Source organism: Haliaeetus albicilla, chromosome Z, assembly GCF_947461875.1.
Source record: "Haliaeetus albicilla chromosome Z, bHalAlb1.1, whole genome shotgun sequence".
NCBI lineage: Eukaryota > Metazoa > Chordata > Aves > Accipitriformes > Accipitridae > Haliaeetus > Haliaeetus albicilla.
Window position 1 is genome coordinate 11896252 of NC_091516.1, and position 21969 is coordinate 11918220.

Consider the following 21969-nt stretch of genomic DNA (forward strand, 5'->3'; position numbering starts at 1 on the left):
TAGCTGCTATATGGAGCAACAGCACTGGAAAGAGGAGGAGTAGCCTTTGCTCTCTAAGAGCATGTCTGCCTGCAGAATGCTGCCTGGTTTGTGTCTACCACATGTATTAAGCATCCAGTAAATTTGGCAGGATTGACAATAACTTATCTTGGCATTTGGCGACTTCCAAGATGAGATCACATTAGTTTGTTGTCCCTTCTGAATAGCTGTCAGTACTTGGATACAGTTCTATCTTTTGTAGATACTTTGCAAGAGGATGCCTATATTCCATAAGAGAAAGGTAGACTAAACAAACTGAAATGAGTCTCTTATCTTGGAAATGATATGCCCAGCACAGAATTCAGATCTGCTGCACAGTTCCATGTTACTGTATGAACTGATCTTGAATTTACTTAGCTGCAAATATGTCAAATATCAATTCTTCAATCACCTATCACTGGCAATGGAGAGCAAAAGAGACCTGAACTAAGATTTGCACTGGAGAAAGAAGAAACTGTATCTCCACATCAAGGAATGAATTTGTTGGCAATAGAGTGATATTGATCCAAGCAGAGACCATTTTCTTTCCAACTGCATTTTACTTTCTGACTAGTGAATTTCTGAACCCAAAATAGATAGGACTTTAATTTTAATTAATTGTAATTTTGCTTTTCCATTATTCAAAGTAAACTGTATGATCACTGGAAAGTTGCCTGCAACAATACAATCAATGAAAATGAGATAAGAAAGGGATCTCAAGAGATTATCTAGTCCAATACTTTGGTTCGAAGTAGGAGAAACATGCTTTCATTTTTCATGTCAGATGTTTGTCTTCCGTGTTCAGTAAAATACATGCTAGGATAAGACTTTTGGGAGAATGGTAGAAAGAAATGCTCTTCTCAGATGCTGTCTACAAACTGAATTACGAGATGCACTCCACTACAAATTCCACTCTTTGGAGATGACTGAAGGTCATGTCTTAACGTTAACTGTCCCTCAGTACTTCTTTGGTCCGTTTGTTTCCCACTCAAAATTATTCATTACTAAAGATGAGGCTCAGTTTCTCCACTTCTTTGTGCTTTTCTGAGCAAAGATTATGTGTTATTTACTATACAGATGGCTACAGAAATTGAAAAACAGAAAAAGCAGGCCTTGAAGATTTAAGTTCAAAGGGGAAGAAGAAAGTCCCAAGGCCTTTTTTTCTGAATCTATTTGTGGGGAGAAGGACAGGAAGGAAATGTTCATTTTATTCATTTAATCCCTTTCATTCAGAAGACAAACAGCTGTGTTAGCTATTGCTATATCCAGCTTGATAGCAGCACACTTCATTGGTTGGCATGTTACTACCTCTAGGAAAACTTTACTCACTGTCTACTATTTTGGGTCTTCTGGTCCTTCTCCCTCGGCTTCGGAAGTAGATTTCCTTCAGTGTCTTCCACACTCTACACTGTTTAAGCCCTACAATTTCATCAATACAAAAAAAAAAATAATGCACTAAGCCTTCTGAAACTCGTTTCTCTGGCATTGTCTTTTTTAAGTTAGACACACACGAAGATCTAAAAACAACTGTGTTGCCTTTAATCAGAAAGCTAATACTCATCTGAGTTGTGCTCCCACAAAATCCAAACAAAAGTTGCACTCAATTATTCTTCTTCATGGGTGATTATGTATGTTCTTAATTGTTTATACATTTGAAGCCCAACAAACATGTTTATGGCTCACTAGCCAAAATGCAGTACTATAACAGTCAGATAGCTCACCTCTTACTTAAGGTTTATCTCTAATTAGAAAACCAAGTGTGTCATGATAAGCGCCCCCTTGTCATATGACCGGACTGGCAGAGAACTTGCTAAGCAGTCTGGTTTTTGGAAATACAATACTTGCCATGAACTTTATTTCACCTGTGTTAACATTATTGGTGTCAAATAGCTGGCAAATGAACCAATAAGGCACAATTAACTGACTACCTTAAAAAATACCAAGAATATTGAAGCAAGGCTAACAATAAATATCTATAAAAATTCAAATTGTATGTATGTTCTGCCTCCCTTTTCTCATCAAATTCAGAAAGAAGGCATGGAAAGAGCTGTGTTTAGACAGAGAAAAGGTTTGTGACATTTTCCTTTGAAATATAAATACTAAGTAAAATCAGTCAGGCAAAAGGGAATTTATTGCATGTTACGCATTTAAAGAGATACTATTTGAAGAACTGCTGCTACTCCCAGTAAGTAAGAGTGAAACCTCACTACTTCTCTACTACTCAGTGAAGCAGTGATAAAACTCAGTGTGGTATCATCTGATGCATGTCCAGCTAACACATTTGTAGTTGTACATCTATTTATAGCAGCCTATTAGCAGTTTAACACTATTCCAAATTACTATGAGTCTCAATGAAGCTATTTATTTTCAGTCTACGACTGAATAATTGGTATAGAAGTCAATGGAACCAGCTTAGACTTGCTGAGTGCCTCTACCCCACATTTCTTAGTCTTAGCTATTCTGGTAAGAGATCTATTCTCACAAGTAAGTAGACTGAAAAAAAACCCCTTATATCACACAGTGACTATACTTAATCAGAAGCACAAATAAGGTAACTTCCCAGCCAAAGATGCATCATTAATGACATAATGACGAATAAAGACAAGGATATCACAAAATGTTTTTAAATGATCCAGTGTCCTAATATGGACCCAGCATATTTTCCTCCTGCCAATTTTTGTGCAAAGGTAAGTGGGTAATTATTGACAGCCCATGCCAATATCAATTTTAAAAACTGTCTTAATTTCTGCAATGCAGGGCCTCACCAAATGGTACCAGATCTTTGGAAAACAGGATAATAAGAGCATACAAAGATGATGAAAAAATTCTCTTCACAAAAACGAGTAACTGTTTACCTCAGTAGCTCCATGTTGCTGGGAGTAGATAAACCCAAAGACCACCTTTTTAAACGGATTTGTAGCTTGCCTTTCTTTGAAAAAATGTAATTCACACCTTATCTGTCCATCTGTATGATAATGCCCAAAGCTGATCTGTGCTTGATGTGCAAATGCTAGGTCTATCATTTGCATGCACAAGTGATATGCAGGGACCCATTTGCACTTACATATGTAGAAGATGACATTTGAAAAACTGGCTCCTAGAATCATTCCTTCTGTGAATGTTATGCAGCCATCTGTACAAAAGTAGCAACCAAATACTTTGCCATCAGCAGAGTGTTAGCCTTTCAGATATGACTGGTTGAGAGGGGTTTTTTGTCCAAACTTCATTTCGACAGAAAACCGTTTTTTCAACTAATACAATTTTTCAACATAATGTTAAATATGCTGTTGGTTTTCAGCTGAATCCTTCTTCTTCTCACCATTGCCAAAGTTGATTGATCTGATAGATGCTAAGCATGTTCATGCCTTGGGACTTCAGTTTTCTCTCTGGTACTATGATCAGGGATTCTTGTGACACATCCTAGCAGCTCAGTGAGAGAACTGTGATCTCTTGGGGCACTGTAACTTATGAAAAGAAACATTACCTCAGATAACACCGCAGCATTTGGGGAGAAAAAAATCAAGGTTCTTTTTCTTACCCCACTTCCGAAAGCATTAAAAAAATCCATCAAGGAAAGAATTTTCTCTCCAGTCTATTCCAGTGAATCTGAAAATCCAAACTTGCCACATAAAGGTGCATCATTCTTCCAGGTGGGAACTGTTCCAGGGCAAAGGTCTTTTTCAGAGAAAATTATTGTGACAAATTGTCAAAAACATTTCTTTGCATTAAGATCAATGTAAAATCAGCTGCTCAAACCAGGTACAAACTGGTCAGCGCTCTGTTTGCAATGAAGTATGTTGCCACTTGATCAATGGAATGGATGGACAAGGTATGCAATGACAGAGGCATGAAGGGCAGGATCTCAGGTGATAAGAACCACATATGGAATCCATGGGTCATGCACTATGCAAAATGCTCAGTATCCTAAATGTATCAGGGGCTACCCTGTTGAGACTGCAGTACGCCCAGTTACAGATATTAAATGTGCATGCTGCATGTTAGATTACATCTGAATCAAATAACCTAAACACAGGTGATAGCCAATGGGAGAACCCATCAAAGAGTCATGAAAACAAGAGTGTGGCAATTTTCCAAAACTGCTGAAATAGCACACATGCCAGGACAGGTGTTCCTCTGCACACTGTGCCAGAAAAGTTAATTAGAAAAGTGGAAGAGTGACTTTTATTTGTCGTATTAATCTGTGTAAATACTCATTCCATGTTATTCTTCCTCAGTATTTTATATGAGACTGAGATCATGTGTGCACATGTATACACAGATCAGAGACACGGATGGGATTTTTTCAGTAAAGCGTAATCAGTTTTCTATTGTTTCAATCTTCTGCTGGGGGGGGGAAAAGCGCCTTTTACACTTTATCTATATATTTAGGACAAATTTTGCTCTCAGTTACATAAATACTGCTATTTGTTGAGCCAAACAGAATTTTATCCATGAAAGGAAAAAAAGTTACTCTTCCTAAGGGAATGTTGCTGCAAGCCAACACCTTTCAGAAAGAAATGTTGCATTAGACTTTACTTGCAAAACCTCTCTGGAAAGCCAAGGTGCCCAAAAATCTCTGTGCTCCCTTTAGGAGGAGATATTTAAAATTTGCCATTTTTTCTCCGCCCTTTCCTTCACATCTTGCATTTTTGTTTACAAGAACACTGAATGCAGGAATGAAGCAATCTTATCCCACTTTGGTAATGCTTTATTCTCCCATTCTACTTTCATCTCATTTTATGCACACATTCTGATATGGTGAATTATAGCACAGGATGCAAGACAATGACAAAGCAGGATCTAGAAGCCAGTGGACTTGGGATTTTTCTTCTATGTGTGTTTGAAAAACACATTTTGGTGCCCAGTCCTCAACTAGCAGCTGAAACCAGTTAGCAGTGCTTTGGTTTCGTTACCAGAAACCTTTCTAAGTCAGATTTTAGTGAAAAAGGACATCAGGTAGGTGACAGATTTTATGAAGTATATGTTTAAAATCATTCCCCTCTCCCCTCCAGGCTGACAACCATTTCCATAGAAACAGAGGTGGAAATGGACCATTAGCATCCATGACTCAGTTTAAGCTACTAGCAGTCAACTTCTATCACTGAAAAAAGAGCTTGAATTAGTGAAAATGGGAGTTTTAAAATTACCCTTAAAAAAATCTTTTGATGTATTTTTGTGCAGTTGCCAGGCTGGGTCTCTGTGGAACACAGTCACAAAGGCACTTGGGGCCAGCAGGGAAGCAGAGGAGAAGGATGAGAAATCCAGATCACAGGCAATGGCTGGAAGTAAAAAGGAAGACAAAAGGTAGATGAAACTTTGGGGTTCTAAAGCCCCCAAATTAAAATGCTGATTTAAAATTGCATAGACTTGTTTTTTTTACAGATTTTAACAGTGACTTTTTAATATCTCTGAAAACCAAATTCTCAAGTCCCTTTAACAACTGCAACTGTACTCTTCAGGAATTCACTTTCCTTGGAAAGGTGCAATTACAGGAGAGAAGCAGCTATCTAGGTCAGGGGGATACTTAGCTACTAATCATATATACTGTAATACATTGTTTTACCAGTGCACTACCTCCCAAGATGTAAAATAAGGAATTCCAAAGTATCTTTTGCTATGTAATTGCAGAATGCTGAGCTGTAAGAACGCTGGACTTGATGTCTCTTGAGATTATGGTTTAACAGCATGGTGCAGATACTGAATCTCACATTTCTTTTATTGTGGTGAAGCTTCATTGCCATTAATGACATTACTCCTGCTTTCTAAGCATGAGAAGCTTCCTTTGTGGGAAATCAGGGCAATCAAAACCAGTTTTGCAGTGGCTGCTTTCAAGCCTAAGTGTGCATGTGTTGTGCTCTATTTGCACATTACATCAACCACAATATTCGACTGCCATTTTTGCTCTTGTGTTCTTTGTATGCAGTTAAAGGTCTACATGTTCTTTCTGGAGTTTGTACCCACTGCACAAGGCTTTAAAAGCATCAACTAGGAGTCTGTGCTGCAAAATCATACTTCTACTGGAAGACAGAACAGCACAGCAGTTTGGATGCCTAGGGCTCAGTAGCTTCTCCTCAATTTGGATGAGTTTCACTTCCCTTGCAGATGGTTAAAGGATGACAATTACATGCTTAGGGTTTGGGTTTGTTTTTTTTTTTCAGGAATTCTGCCTGATTTCTACAGTGCATTGATATAAAGGTCAAATTCCATCAGCTTCTGCCAGAGAATTCTCTGAATTTTGTTCTTTTTTCTAGGACACACAATGAAGCAGTACACTTGCTTTAAAAATGTTTCAACTTTGGGGGGATTTGTTAATTTCTTTTCTTCCAAAAGAAGTGTTACCTTTTTAAAGTATTTGTTGATTTCTGTAGTAAGCTCCATTATTTCAGCATTTAGTCTTCAGCATTGGGTTGAGTCCTTTTTTTCAGTCTCCAAAGCTCTCAGAAGCGAAAAAGAACATCATGTTCCTGCAGACTGCCCAGGACACATGCTTCATAGCTGTGCCAAATTTGCAGCTGACCAATTGGCCTACATTGCAAGAAGACTCATTTTCAAAATTTACAATCGTTTTTTTTAATGTGTGCCAGATAGACCGATTCACTGTGAGACTTCTTTGATTTTATTGACGTTTAGAGCCTCATCCAGTTCCCAGTGAAGTCAATGGGTGTCTTTCCAGTCCTTACAGCAGGACTTGGATGAATCTCTAAGTGGGCAGAACTGTTTCCTGTCACCTATTTTGCCCACTGAGACATTCAAAAGATCACCGACCCCCATTCTGTACCATCATATAATAGCATTTATCCTAGAATTTAAAGGAATTGCATGATCTTTAAAGGTAGCTACCAAATTAAAGGTGGCAACTGACTTACTTAAACTAATGAATTCCCCAACATTATGCCTTTCATGGAAATGGTAATAGTAATGGTGTTATTTTGTTTGATTTGTTCCAGAAATAATGTGTGCGTTTTAGAGTCCTAAGTAAGTCCTGCTCGCTAAACATGGTGGCTTGTCTGGGTGAAGGAAATGCATGAACAAGCAAGTGTTAGGCATCTAATCTAAAATACTATGATGTGACTTCACTAGCAGAATTTTTAAACAGTGGAAGCAGGCATAATTCAGCCATAAAATGTTTTGATCAGCTTTTAATGTCTGAAACTATTTCAGACTGAACATTTCAGCTTACAGAGCATATAAACAGACTTCTGAAAATCAGCATTTGCAAAGATGAAATCATAAGCTGGAAGACTACAAGCCCAGATGACTTTTGAGTCTGTAGCCAACAATAGCATCCACTCTGCAGCATAAAACCAACAGGGCAGCAGCAATGTTTGTGTATGTACTCGTATGTCTATGTTAGTATACAAGCACAAAAAAACTTGCATACTGTACATGCTTTGATGCCACTTTTTCTGGTGCGTGCAAAAAGAAAGAAAACAAACAAAAAACCAACTGGACAGTTAGGGCTTTTTGCTCCATTCACTCACCAAACTACTGGGGGGAAATGAAAGAAAATTAAGCAGAATAATTCCTCTCCCCAGTTCCTAGGAAAATTCTTTTCAGCAGCTTGAAGCAGCACAATATCAGTATGGTGTACATAGGGAGGAATGAAGGAGGCAAGATAGCCTATTTAATGAAAGAACTCGACTTTTTGGTACCCTACTTTTCTCTCCCTGTCTCAGTGTCATCCTCCATCTCTGGAGTCCTTATAAGGAAACACACAGAAGAGACAGAAATTAAAAAGATATATTGTTACAAGAAAATAAAAGAATATTTGTCCCATAGAAGAGTTGGTGCACACCGCTTCTCCCATACTTCTGGTGAAACCTTACAAACACCTAATAATTCCAGCACAGCTGAAGTTGTCACTCTCACAATTTCCTGGTATTTGAATTCGGTATTGCTTAGGACCCTAGATTCCTTGAATTGGTAGATCTTCATGCATATTATTTGGCACTGGACTCTTCACTCCAGAAAGTTATTGGAGTAAGACTCCTGAAAACAAAAAGAGAAAGTTGCCTATGTAGGCGCGCGAGGATGTGACTTGTATGAAGTGGAGCTAAATTAGGGTGACATATCAAGAAAAGTTTTTATTAGTGATTTCTACAGGAACATGAATTGCTACACCACATAGAAGACTGGGAGAACCACTTACAATGCTATTGCTCAAGGCACTTGAGAATAGGCTATATGGAACAATTTTGGTGTGGAGAGCATGAACTAGAAGTAAAATGGGTCCTTTCCATCCCCACTTTCACCACAATCTAACATAATTGAAAGTGCATTGTTAGAAAAACTGGTAAAAGGTACAGAATGTTTTTCTACTTTTCTGTTACGAGAAGGGAAATGCTATGAAATCAGTTAAGAGAAGCACTAAATCTAAAACCAAGCAATTATGGAAGAAGTGATGTTAGACTGTAAGAAGAAAGGAAGAACAGACTTTCCACCAAAAAAATGAGCAAGGAAATAATAAAAATCTATGTCACTGCAAACGTTAACATTTGATAGTTTTTCTACAATGGTTTTAATTTCCAGTTGTATTGTTTCCCAGAGAGAAAACAAAGAAGTCAGTCATAGAATGCTGACGAGATCATGCTACCTCAAATAAAATGAGAAGAGAAGGCCAAAACTAGGAAAAGCAATAGCCCAAGACCCCTGGACAAGTTCTTCCAAGGCAACTTAGAGTCACACGAAGATGTTAAACCTATTTTTCCTTTCCTTTACTTTGCCTTTGCTTTCCTTGCTCCCAACACACTCATCTCCATTCTCACCCTTGCCCCACCTGGACAAAAGAATACAACTATAATGAGAAGGACCAAGAAATGTCTTTCCATGAACCACTACCTCTGGGGATCTACAAAGTGTGGAATTTGTCACTACACCAGGAAAGCACAATATGAAAATAAAGGAAATCTGCCTGAGCTACTGGAGTTAGTCCAGTGGCTAGCTAAGGTAGCAGCCACTGTTTGTTTTTACTACAATATCATTCAGAAGGTTTGTGTGGACTGAAGTGTTGTAATCTTAGGTGCTATGTAAGCACAAAGAAAGGCAACCTCTCCTTGGGGCAGGAATTATAAGGTAAAATAAGTGTCTTGAGGATGTGGTAACCCGTGAAAGAGAAGAAGAGGGAGGCAGCAGCTAGAGCACGTGCCAAAGAAAGGGGCTGAGAAACAAGTCTCAAGTCACTGTTTCTGCCTAAGACAATAATGAACACTTCACTTAGACAGCTGATACTGTCCATGAGCTTAGCAGCACATTTAGCCATTTCACCTCCTTGTCTGAACAAAAGAGTGGCTCGTACAGGGGGAGAATCTGATCATGAAAACTGCAGACTGCTAAAGTGATGCAGGTAGCGTGGGGGTGTGTGCATGTGTGTGCAGGGGAGGTCATGTCATCTTTCTTGGGTTTTGCTAGGAAGATTTCTTTGCTGTCCCCTGCATTTATTTGCTGACCACTATATCATTAACAGTAGTACCAAAAGTCTATGAGGGGCAGTACTTCAAATTAATTACCTTCTGTATGCTGTGTTTCACTGGGTGAGTTAGGTAGTATATCTAGTATCAATAGGCTCTACTTATTTCTTGGAAATACACATGTGGGAGAGCGGTTCTGGGCTGCACACCTGGCAAACAGAGAGCTGAGACTGCTGGAGATGACCACAGCTTCATTATTCTTTTCTGCCTACCAGCTATACCCATAAAAAGGGAGGCTGCATAAAAATATCCTTAGGGCATTGCACCAGAGAGTGCTAGTGGTGAGGAGAGAGCATTGATTTGCCCCTACAGTCAACAGGTCTGCACTTACAGTCACGCTGCTGATCTTTAATGGAAGCATGAACCTAACTGTAGGACAAAGGGAAATGGCCCCAGAATGCAACAAGATAACCGGCTCCTCTGAAATCCTAACTGAAGTGGCAGTAACACTTATATTGATCATGAAATCCCCTTTTTAGGAATATTTATTAAAAATGAGCCAAATTTCTCTCTTCATTTATTTGTAACAACGGACTTTTGAATCCTATCACAGAAGCAGATAAATGCTCAATTAATAAATGAATGGTTATGGTTCTGAAATAATACTCAGTTCCATATGGGCTAACAAATTGCTTGGAAAGAGGCTGATAAAAATCTTAGATGCAGAAGAGGAAATTGTTACTAGTTCCTTGCTCAATTATTTTTACTTTCAAGGCTGCCTCAGATAATATTCTTACGCTGCCCACTGAAGAATTCCAGCTCTCTTTCTAAGAGATAAGCATACCCACAGCCAAGATGTTCTCATAAAAGATTAAAATTCCTTCCCATATCAACAACAAATTAGTCATTCATTTTCACATGTTGCCCTCTGGAATCAGAAAAATATAAATTATTAACTATTCTTATACTCCACTTTCAAAAGCCACTATTTTAGTTAATTGCTAGTTTGAGCATGGCTTAAAAACAAATGAGAAAATGTACTGTAAATGTTAGCACTCAAGTATAAACTGGATACTACCAGGAACAATATTAGCACTTAGCAGGGAGATTTGGGGAATAATTCTTCATAGGAATAAGTCTTAATACAAAAAAGATTTGCTGAAGACTTAATTTTCCTAGATGGTAGTATAAAAATGGATCAAAGTATTTAGGACACTATTTCTGTGTTATGTATCACTTATAACTAAGACTGTACTTTGTTCCCTCCTATAGTGGAGAGTACTTTTATTGGTAGATACAGGAATATGGTTACACGCACTTGTGACTATTTAAGAAGCCTGTGTGGTAAGCTAATGATAAAATCCAATGAAATCTTATCTATTGACAAGATGAATAATTATGACAAGAATATTTAACACTTTAACTTCATAACATTCCAGAAAGGGAATCCTTTAAACAGATCTGTCTGCATTACACCCTTTTACTAGCAATGAACCCAGATACATAAATAACCCAGTGGCATAAATAAATACATGCTGGTTCACCTCAGGTGAGGACTGACAAGCAGGCTTCAACAGGGCGCAAGACAAGGACATGGGACGAAGTGGTTTGATTCCTTTGTGGGACTAGATATGACAATGGTTTTCTAAGGAGTAAAATCTCTTTTCAGACAGGTAGGGTAGGTCCTGAAATTATAAGGAACATTCAGTGGAATATATTCCACCCAGAGTTATCATGCAAGGTAGTGGACATATGCAAATAAAATATAGTCAGCAATTTTCTGGCATGTGACAGCGGGCTGTACCTGCCTCTTAAAGCTTCAGTTCTATGAATTAAAAATTATATTCAAACATCAAAGCCATCCCAGAGAATGTTCTTTTTTCTTTCTTAGTCATGAATCAAGCTCCCATTGGACAGAGTTGGTGACTGATCACAGTGCCCCACCAGGATCTTGTCCAGCTCTTCTGCAGATGAGAAGGCTCCAGCACACAGGCTGTGGCCAGGTAAGTTGGACAGAACAGACTGCAAACACAGAACTTCATACTGTCCGCTCAGACTATAGTATAAACAAAGGTTGATGAGAAGCCAGGACTGTTGAATTGGCAAAGATGTAGACCTACCAACCCAGGCCTATGTCCCATGGGCACACACGGGAAGAAGTTGCACACTTACTCTACTGCTATAGACCAGGTGCAGGATAAAGTTAATATGCAAAGTGTGATCTCACCTGCCACAAACCAGGCTACGCAGACTCCTAGCAGGTGTCTCAGCTTTGCACTGCTCTCCTCCAGTGGATCTGCGTGTTGCTTGATGCATTATGGAACAGAAGTTACTGCCACTAGCTGGAGTCTAACTGCAGGGAAAGCACTGAGACTCAGGCTTTTCATTCTGGAAGTCCTCGGCTTGATCCTAAGCCTGACTGTCCACTCCTAGCAACAACCCTGAGGGCTGCCATGCTTCCCTGCTCTACCACACCGCACCACTGAATCAAGGTCATGTGCACAAGTCAACCCCAACCACAGTTTTTAGGGAGAATGAAGTCTCCGACAGAAAGAGCACACCAATAGTACTGAGCACAGAGGGAGGCACTGGTTGAGCTAAGCCCTTTACCCACCTCTCACCTCACAGCTCTCCGGAGTGGGCCTCTTTTTGCAATGCCTGCTCCAAAGATAAGCACAGCTGGGGCTTGGATCCCACTGATGCATCTATCCACAGGGCATAAGCCAACAAAAATTGAGAGCTATGGATCACATCTGTTGCTGTGAAGACACCCCTGCAGCAAAACTACTGAAGGGATCTGTCTTTTTACTTGGAAATAGTAACAGAAGAGCAGTTTTCTCCTTTTTCTATAACCACACTGGCCTTATCACCCAGGATAAGCTATCTCAAGAGGTCTCCTTTGACTGAGACAGCCAGAGCAACACACTGAATATCCTGCTGTCTTCATGGAGGGAGGGAAGACTCTTCCAAGAAATACTGGGGCTTCAGAATGAATACTGGCATGGGAAGTGAAATCTATTTCAGAGTACCTCCAAAATTGTCTCCCTTCAGCTTTTTCTTGCCAAGGCTCACTAAGATTCCATGCAGAGCTGATGTGATATGAAATATAGCACTGTGCAGGAAACAAGCTCACCAGGCTTACTGGAGTTACTTAATTCCCATTTTAGCTGTTACATTACTGTATGGGACCCAGATACATAGATCAGGCATCCATCCAGCCTGTCCCTGTTCCCACTACAAGCAGTGGAAGAAAATCAAGCTTGTATTATTATATGATCACAGTCCTTACAGAGAATTGTAATGCTTTATTAAAAACCCAGAATATATGATACTCTCCAACTTGAAATAAGGTAGGACTCCCAGCCCACAGTGAAGAATGTCTGTAGATTATAAGCTCCTTGACTTTTCTTTTGAATAAGGGGGTTTTTTTCAGTTGACTACTCCATCACCAAAATGCTATTTTAAGCATTTTCTGCATTATTTTGTAGACCATTAGCAACCACACACACACACATACACACAAAAAAAAAGACATAGGAGAAATTTTCAGTGATTTAAAAATGAGATACTGGCCTGTGAATTCAACAGGCCCTGTGTTCCCCCAGCTCTCCTGAGTGTAGCACCATGGGGTAGCACATGCAACACAACACACGCTGTTCACCCAGGCCTCCCTCCGCCTCAGTCTACTGAAAGCAGAAATGCTCTCCAAGGACAACTGCTTACAACTTTTTTCAGAGGTGAATCTACCACACATGCCCCTATAACTCAACTTCCACGTGGCTTATATTAGCCACATTTTTGCTCTCCAGCCTCTTCCCTTTTGCTGTGACTACAAGCAACTGAGAGTCAGTTGTGGCTAGACTAAGGCACATAACTCGGGCAAGGCACATCATAGGCTCATCAAACTTGGAGTTTCTCTGGGTGACACTTTAGTCATGAACATCTAAATTATATTTATTATCTAAATATCTAAAGGCCTCTGTGCTGAGTGCTGCACAAGCACTGACAAAAGCCAACCTTGCAGGGATACTGGTCCTCCCTGGACCACCATTTTCTGCCTCCTGGCCTTCCAGAAAAAAAACAGATAGTAGTCCTCAGGTGCTGTGGGGCAATCTGAGATGGGGGATTTGCTTCCCACAGTCCAGCCACTTGGCAGTTTTGAATTCAGTCACATACAAGAACAGCCACAGTTTCAGAACATGTCACACTGCTTTAACAGCACTTCCTCTCATCAGCTTCCAAGAAAATGTTTTGCTGTAGCAGCAATTCTTCTGTCCTGCATTTAACCATGATGTTTCTTATAGTGCACCTTACCATATCACTCTATTCCCACAGTCTGTACATCTTGCAGGTTTTTTTTCCTATACTCAAGCCATCAGCACCTTCTGCTTCTTTTAAGACTTCATCTCTAGAAGGACTCACAAAAGTCAGACCATTTTTTTCTGTGTCACATTCAAGATGTTTTATGTCGGCTACAGTCTCAATCCATTTCTGTACTGAGTTCAGCTATTTCTTACATCTTCAAGGCTGTCACAAGATCCCTCTGAGATCTGACTTATGATATGACACAGCTGATGAACTATAAGTTCCCCAAATTCCTTTACTTTAAAAAGTGATGCTTCAGGAAACAGGCCAGAGGGCAGTCCTGTCTCTTAAGAGGCTGGTGACCCTGCCATAAGCCACAGTTGCATCACATCAAGGGTCCTCCTTTCAGCGGCAAATTGCACTTCATAACATAGTTTCTGCTTCAGACAGCTGGCACACTCAAACAAGGGCAGTGAGAGACCAAACCTTGCTGCAGACACCATAGCTCACTTTCATGAGGGGTATCATGGTATCTTTGCACCAGCCCCTGATTTTTGTTTGCCTTCCAAACCTATGCCTATCCAAAAAAAACCCCAATCCCCTACACAGTAACTAATACTGCTGGAGATGATGTGGCTCTGTTTTAGGTCCATTTCCCTCTCTTGTAAAGGTGATTGGGAGATGCTCCTTTTCCAAAATGCATTTCATTTCCAAAGTCATACAGAAGTGAATACTTGTTCTCAGATGCAACGTGCAATAATAATGCAAAAATTCGTGGCTAATGGGCAGAAACTACCATCCTTATCTTTGAATTTCCACTCTTTTCCTCAGACCCTAAAACCTTACTTTAAAACTGTGGTTTTCTCCCCCCCACCCCTTTCTTTGTGGTTTAACAGATAAAGTCAGACTGGGAGGAGGTTTTACCGCTTTTGCTGCATGTAAAAACATTAAATTATTCTGTTATTCTGAGGCTCGCTGATAGTATGAAGATGACAACTGAACACCAAGGATAGCATTTTCTTGTTCTCCTAGTAACAGAGGGCTTTTTTGGTTGGGTTTTTCAGTTTAGCAAATTCTTGATGCAATTGTCTTGATATGAGCTCCTTGAATTTTTACCTCCATTTTTTCCCCAAAATAACATTCTTCTTTTCCCTATTTTTTATTTTTGCAAAGGAAGAAATTTCTAAACAACTATTCCGTTTATACTGAAATATACTAGCTCACATGCCTTTGTCAAATCCTGTTTTTCATCTTATTAAAAAGGTGTCCTAGTAGCACAAACCAAATAAATATTCTTCTAGAAATGTCACATATTGACTCTACTACATTCCAAATGACAATAAAAGCAATTCAAATTTCATTGAATCTCAGACTTACAGAATAATTTAGGTTGGAAAGGACCTCTGAGGGCCACCTAGTCCAGCCTTTCCAATCCGCTCCAAGCAGGGCTAGCTTCAAAGTTAGATCAGGTAAACAAAAAAAGGTTCCAAACACCAACTGCTCATATAATTGCTTGTTTTACACTGACATTCATTTAATAGTTTTGTAACATTTTTATGGTAAGACATATCTTCTTGTAGTATAGCAACTATGTTGACACAAAACAACACAAACACCCTACTCAGATGACAGGCACAGTTAATGATCAATTACATGTGCATATGTATTAGTATACATGTGCACTGAGGAGACCCACGATGAATCATCCTGTCCTATAGCTGCAAGGTGGAACTGGCACTGTTAGTTCCACTTGCTGTTCCTACCGAGGAAGAGTAGTAGAATAATAAAGGCAATTTGCTGCCATGGATTTCCCCTTGAAAAAGTGAGGGGCAAATGTTCTCAGCCTTCTCAGCTAAGTGAGATTTAAGGAAGCCTGACTTTCTAAGGTGCAGCTCACAGCACCTATATATCATTTTGAGCTTGCAAGAATGACAGCTGTCATGTGTGATAATGTTTGCAATGAATGGGTGGAAGCCCTGTTGCTGCACTGTTAGTTAGCAACAGAATACCATGATACAGCTAATTAATCATATTGCAAATTTGTCTCAAAGTTTACAAAATGATAGCTCTGGCCCATCAGATTAAACAGCAAAGATTCATTCATTTATTGCTGCAATAAAAAAGAACTACTCTCCCAGGCCAGGCAGCAAAAGGAAACTGAATACACTTTTCTTCTGGCCCTGAACTCCTACTAGCTTCACAGGATGAGCCCTAATTTTGTATTTGCTTCCTAATACTGTAATTGTTAGAGATGTCACTCAAGATGTATTTTATGTAGGAGCAACAGCACATGTTTCTGCCTGGCAGAATTTGGATTATTCATGCCCATATTGCAGTGAGTTTCACAGGCTCTACAAAAACACGTCTAAATTGGCAAGCTTTCCAAGGCTTGGTCTTACATCTTTTGCACTTTGCAAGAGAAGGGGAGGTGCCACCTATCAAGTACCCATATTGACACTTACTGTGATGAGTGACTCCTATGAATAATTGATTTAAGGGTCCAGGATATCTCAGACAACTGGTAGTAAGATGTGACCTATTGCGCCTCGATGTTATTGGAAGAAATTAGACAACTCTTACTCTATACAAACTGACACAAAATGACTAAATGGTCTCAACCTAAATGGAACTACATTTACTTCTCAGACCGAGCTCACTACTGCAGGATGCAGAATTCCCTGTGATCAGCTCTCAATACCACAAGCTACAAATGGCATCTTTAGGAAAACAGTCTCAGTAGAAAACAGATCTACAGATGGCCCTGGCAATTTAGATACATTATTACTCATGGGGGTTTTATTACTCCTGGTGGTCAGGCAGTGCTGATAGATGTTGGTGCACAAATGATACAGTGCACGTGAAAACTTCCAAGATTGCTGTTCATACTGCACCACTTGGCTACACAGAAGACATGAGTCTTGCACGGCTGTCAAACCTAGACTTTTCTATCACTTAGCGTACAAGCACTGAAAGAGCAGAGGAGGAATTACTCATAGATTTCATAAAAAGCAGAATCCATGTTTATGTAATTTTATATGGTTGAAAGATAAACACAGATGTTGCATTTGAAGATACGATATTTATAGCACTATTTTATCAATTACACTATGCTTCAGACATGGAAAAATATTGTCTATTTATTTGTCTTAATAGTCTGTAGATAAAAAAAAATTCTTCCAGATTTTAAAACGTTTCTTGACGAAATGTATATTTTCATACATTTAGTTAAATTTACGAGACTAAAGAAAAAAATTACATAAAAAGTGAACTCTTTCAGATGGTTAAAATAGTTTGGGGTTTTTAAGTGTAATATTTTGAATACTTTTATGAGCACAAAGTAGTTTCTGGCTGTGATTTGCACACGGAAATCTTGTTTTCCACTAGTTTTGTGTTTCAGAAATGTGCTGCAAAGCAAACTAGAGATAGTCCTTGCTAACAGACCATATTGCAGAGGTAAGGCCCTCTGCTTTTATAACTACAGTCATCTGGTTTTCAGAGATCAGGTGGGAGCAGGGGAGCGATTTTTGGGCCCCTTTGCTTCCGATGGGAAAATTTAATTAAGAGAAAGTATGATTTCTCAGGGTTTGTGTCTTCTTCTGATAATTCATATACACGTGCACTTAGAGAACCACAAAAGGCCTCCAGCAGTCATCTATTCCATCTCTCTGGCTGAGGCAGGACAACCCGTATCTCTCCAGGCAGCTGGTTGACTAGCCTACCTAAAAACCTCCAGTGACGGAGATTCCACCACTTCCTCAGTCGTCTTGTATCTTGAAGAATGGAAAAAAGCCTTAGATGCCCACCATAGCATGAAATGAATCATAGACTGGAAATATCTATAAAGGGAGATACGTCTGATTAGCTGAGATACCAACGTTTATTGCTGATGTCAGGTTTTTGGCCGGATAGAAGCCATTCTATCCTTCCACAGAACTGAAATAAATTAAAATCAAATCACGCTGTGATGCCCAGCATGACTGGCATGCTGTTAATCAGCTTCCTTCCAGTTTTAACATGAAGGTTGTCAGGCTTACTTCTCTGATTCTTAATATGATAGCAAGCTTTACTTCTTTCTTTCCTGGATTCCTATACCTTATTTTTAGCTCATTCTTTTCCTTTATATGCTAAAATGCTTTTAAGCAGCAAAGGAATTTGCTTTTCGTGCTACTGTTTTGTCTTCTGAAACACACTTAAAACCACTTTTTTGAACAGCAATATTTACTTTGTCCTAGCTGTGACAGGAAAACATCACCATTCAGTCTTTGATGCTTGTCCTTCTTGTGATCCATTTTATTTCTTTTGTATTTAATTCATGTCTACAATAACTATGGAGAGTTTTTCCTGTTGTTTTCCTGACTCCCCACTATGGTCACTCCTTTGAGAATTTTACATGAGTCATTTAGCAATGCGTGCTAGTAAAACACCATAGTTACACTGTACAAATTCATTTTCATCTTTGGGAGTAAGAAAGAATGTAAGCATTGATTCTCTTCCAACCTCAATCTTCACATCAGCTGGCTGAAAACCCCACTGCTGCAGGATGGTATGACATTATGTCACGAATCACAGAACTCTGTTCTGAACTTAGTAAATGACATATGCCATTACCATTCATCACACCTAAGGTATATTCCAATAAAACTCGCCTGCACAGTCTCCTCAACCTTTGCCCATCTTATCCCAGGAGATCAGATTCAGTACTGATAAAATCCACTAATCCAGCTATCTTACTGTACAAATGGATCTTAGAAGAAAGAGAAGGCAATCTCCCTCCTTAAAATGTGCGAGTAAAGAAGAAAAACGGAGTTTGCCAGTTGTAGTGGAAGAGATTTGATGGTCTGGGAACTCTGCTCTCCCTACAGATCCTCTGATGAGTGCGTTTTTTCCTCTCAGTTTCCATACTTTAAAATTTCCTCTCTAAGATCAAGCTGAACGTTTCTGCCAGAGGACTTGGAACTTCCAGGGTAGATTCTCTCCAGTGCTGCACAATCTTTAACACAGAAAGCTTACCCAGAGGTAAGATGCAAAGGCTCAAATCACCTGACTGCTACTAGTACTGAACAAAAGACCTGCTCACGTTTTTATTGCATTCACCTAAGCAGCCTCTGGCAGAAATGCTCAAGAGATCTCCCAACAGTTGGAGACGACAGTTGTCTTCCTTAGAAAGAACAACGGTGTTTGGGTTGTACCTTGATAATCCTGCCCTCTACCCATATTTCACCTTTCCATCTTTTCTTCTTTCCATTGAGTGTTGCCTTTAAATCCCATGTGTTTACATGTTGCCTCAATGACTTAACCTTTCAATTAGTCAAGAATATCCTTCTCAACAAATCTAGGCCTAATCAAACATATCTACATGCATTATACCCGTTGTAAGCTTTGTATACAAAAGCTTTACGCAGTCCTTAACACCTCCTGAAAAGCAGCTGAATGAAGAAGGAACCCAGGTTTTCAGCTTGTGCACCCACCTCCTTATCAAGCTTTACACTAGAGTACTGCTTCTCAATATTCCTAGTGCAAACCTTAATGCATAGCCTTCACCTGCCAAGGTTAGACATAGGAAATTATACCTGGAGACACTGGGATAATGCTGGGGTCTGTGGGGAAAGGGCTGTGAGGGAGCTGGAGTGACCTTGAGACAGAAGTCACAACAGACATCACAGTAAAGCCAGCAAGCGGTGCAACAAAGCAACCAGCTGCTATTGCCTACTTTCCCTCTTTCGGGTCCCTTTTTCTCCTTGATCAACAGAGAAAGCAGCAAGTGAGGTGCTCGAGGTGAACTCAAATGTGAAGTTCAGGGAGGAAAGCTGGTACAGAAAGCAGAGAGCGAGATGCTCAGCTACTACAGAGGGGAGGCAGGAAGGAAGTCCTGGACCCTGCCCTGGACACTTTCACCTCCAGTGAGGGGCACCGTGCAAGCCGGGAGGGAGCACAGCCATTGACTCTAGTCCTGCATTTCACCTGTGGGACAAGTCTAGTCTCACCAGTTGGGACCCATTACTCGAGAGGTTTTTATTTCCCTTAAATACCCATTGTTAGGCCAGTGCCCAGGACTGGCATTCCAACCAGCCAGTCTGTCTAATCCCCTTCAAAATCCATGCTGTTTTTGCCCTCAGCAACAGCAAATGCCAGAGACAGCAGTCTGGACAGAAGAAATGGAACATTCTTTCTTAACTCTGCTTCTGCCTGCATTTTCAGTCCCACAAAAAAATGTATGAGACAAGAGCTACCATGTCCCTCAACAATTTCACTGTTTAGTATTTAAATTGCAGCAATGTTTTGCTTACGTGCAAACACCAGTGTCTGTTCCAAAAGGAGTGTTCAGTTTAAAAGTAATTCTGTGTGTTTAGATTGCCATACAGGCTGATGATGGCATTTTTACCATTTTCCAGGGACTGGATTCTGCAACTCCAAGGCTGCAGCCTGGCAGTGTTCTGTCACACCCCTATGGGGTCACATCCACACTTGTCACTCCAGAGGCCTTAGGAGGTGTTGTCTTCTCTCATCTGCAGTCCTGAAGTGAACGGAGTCCTAATGAATCAATGCAGAAACGATTAATGGGTGTCAGGAAACATCCTTCTAGTGTCTCTTGGAAGTTTGCAAAGTTAGGAACTCAATGGGGAAAAAAGTAAAATCTCCAAAGCATAAGAGGCCATGGAAGAGCATCTTTTAAAGAAATTATAGCTGATAAGAGATATCCACTTTCCCCCCCATACTCAGTACAACCAGATTTCTTGGTTTAGAACATTTTTCAGGAAAAATACCTCCAAAAGTCTAAGGATTCCAAAACCATGCTCACTGACCTACTGCACTTGGCAAAAACTAATGACACCTCGTTGGAGTAAAACTGTTCCACTTTTTCTCTCCATTGTCCATGATCAGACCATAAGCTAACTCCCTGTTTCAGAACGATCAACTGCCAAATTAAAGCAAGGCGGACTCTTACCTCCCCTCCAACCAACACATAACTCTTCTTTCAATCATAAGACTTTGGGCTGTCTTACTTCACCAGTCCTAAAGTTTCTCACAGGATATTTCAAGGCCTGATCCTTGCACTCAGTCCACGACTAATGCTTTTGATGTTCTACATAATCTCTTACTTGATATCTCTTACTTGGCTGCTTTTAATCAGGTCGACCCCTGGCACTCGCTTTCACAGAACGGGTCTCGATGAACCTTGCTTCTTGCACAGCTGTCCTTGCATTCATCCCCTGCCAGCCTGGATGTGTTATGTCTTTGCTCAAGCCGTTTTCTCCTCTTTCACAGCGACACCTACAATGACTGAGTCATGGTAACATATGTACGCGTATTTAGTATCCGAAGATAAACAGAGACCTGTTCAAACACAGCACGTACCTCAGCAGCACGACTCTCTTGCTGCAGCCCCGTGGTGCTCTGTCACACCCCCGTGTTCTCAGATCCACTGGAGACTGTGCGCTCCCTGGGGCAGGGAGTATGTCACTTTATTCCGCGCTGCATGGAGCCTAGCGAACTCGGGCACCGTGCGATGGTAATTAACGCTACCGACCGACGGGCTCTGCTGCTGCAGACACCTACCACCCCCGCCCACTCGGCTGCGCCCGAAGGCAGCTCCGGCTAGGCCGGGGCTGAGGGGCGTTCGGCGCGGCGCGGGGCCGGGCAGGGCCGAGCCGCGGGGAGGACCGTGGCCCGCCGCCGCGCGTCGCCCCCGGCAGGCCACTGCCAGGCCGCCCCTGGGCGAGCAGACGCCGAGCTGGTGCCCCACGCAGCCCGGGAGGGGCGGCCGCCGGACGCCCACGGCCCGGGTACCGGGCGCAGGGCCGGCGGTTTCGTTCAGGGCACAGTCCACCAGCGCACTACATTACGTCGGTTCGGCGGGGGGTGGGGGGAGCAGAAAAAGAGGAGAAAAATCCCCGAAGAGGAACCAGGCAGAAGCACGTGTTCCTCTCGCTGCCGCTCCCCGGCCTAGCCTGGCCTTCCGCGGCCGAGGGGGCGCCCGGGCCTCGCCGGCGCGGCCGGACGCCGCCTCTGGGGGCCGCGACCCCGGACCCCCCCCCCCCCCGCCTCGCCGCGAGCGGGAGCTGCCGGCAACCCAACACCGCCGCCGGCTGCCGGCCCCGCGGGCCGGTCTCCGGGGAGCCCGCGGCCGGGGCGGGGGCCGGGCGGCGGCGGGCACCGCCCCTCGGCCGCCGTCCGTCAGCGGGCGGGGCGGGGCGGGGCGGGGGTGGCGGCGGCGCTGGTTGGCGGACGCGCCGGGGGG

General features: G+C 41.4%; 1 long non-coding RNA gene across 3 annotated transcripts; it reads right to left on the reverse strand.

The window, feature by feature from the left end:
- Positions 1–4703: 4703 nt before the first annotated feature.
- LOC138683965 (uncharacterized) lies at positions 4704–21845 on the reverse strand. Of its 3 annotated transcripts, XR_011323449.1 has the most exons (4): positions 21087–21845; positions 20113–20261; positions 6358–8007; positions 4704–5297 (listed from the first exon to the last, which is right to left on the reverse strand). It is a non-coding gene; the product is annotated as an uncharacterized lncRNA (long non-coding RNA). The 3 variants fall into 3 exon arrangements; XR_011323448.1 differs by lacking the exon at positions 6358–8007 and having other exon boundaries at positions 20018–20261; positions 21087–21835; XR_011323450.1 differs by lacking the exon at positions 6358–8007 and having other exon boundaries at positions 21087–21831.
- Between the last annotated feature and the right edge of the window lie 124 nt (positions 21846–21969).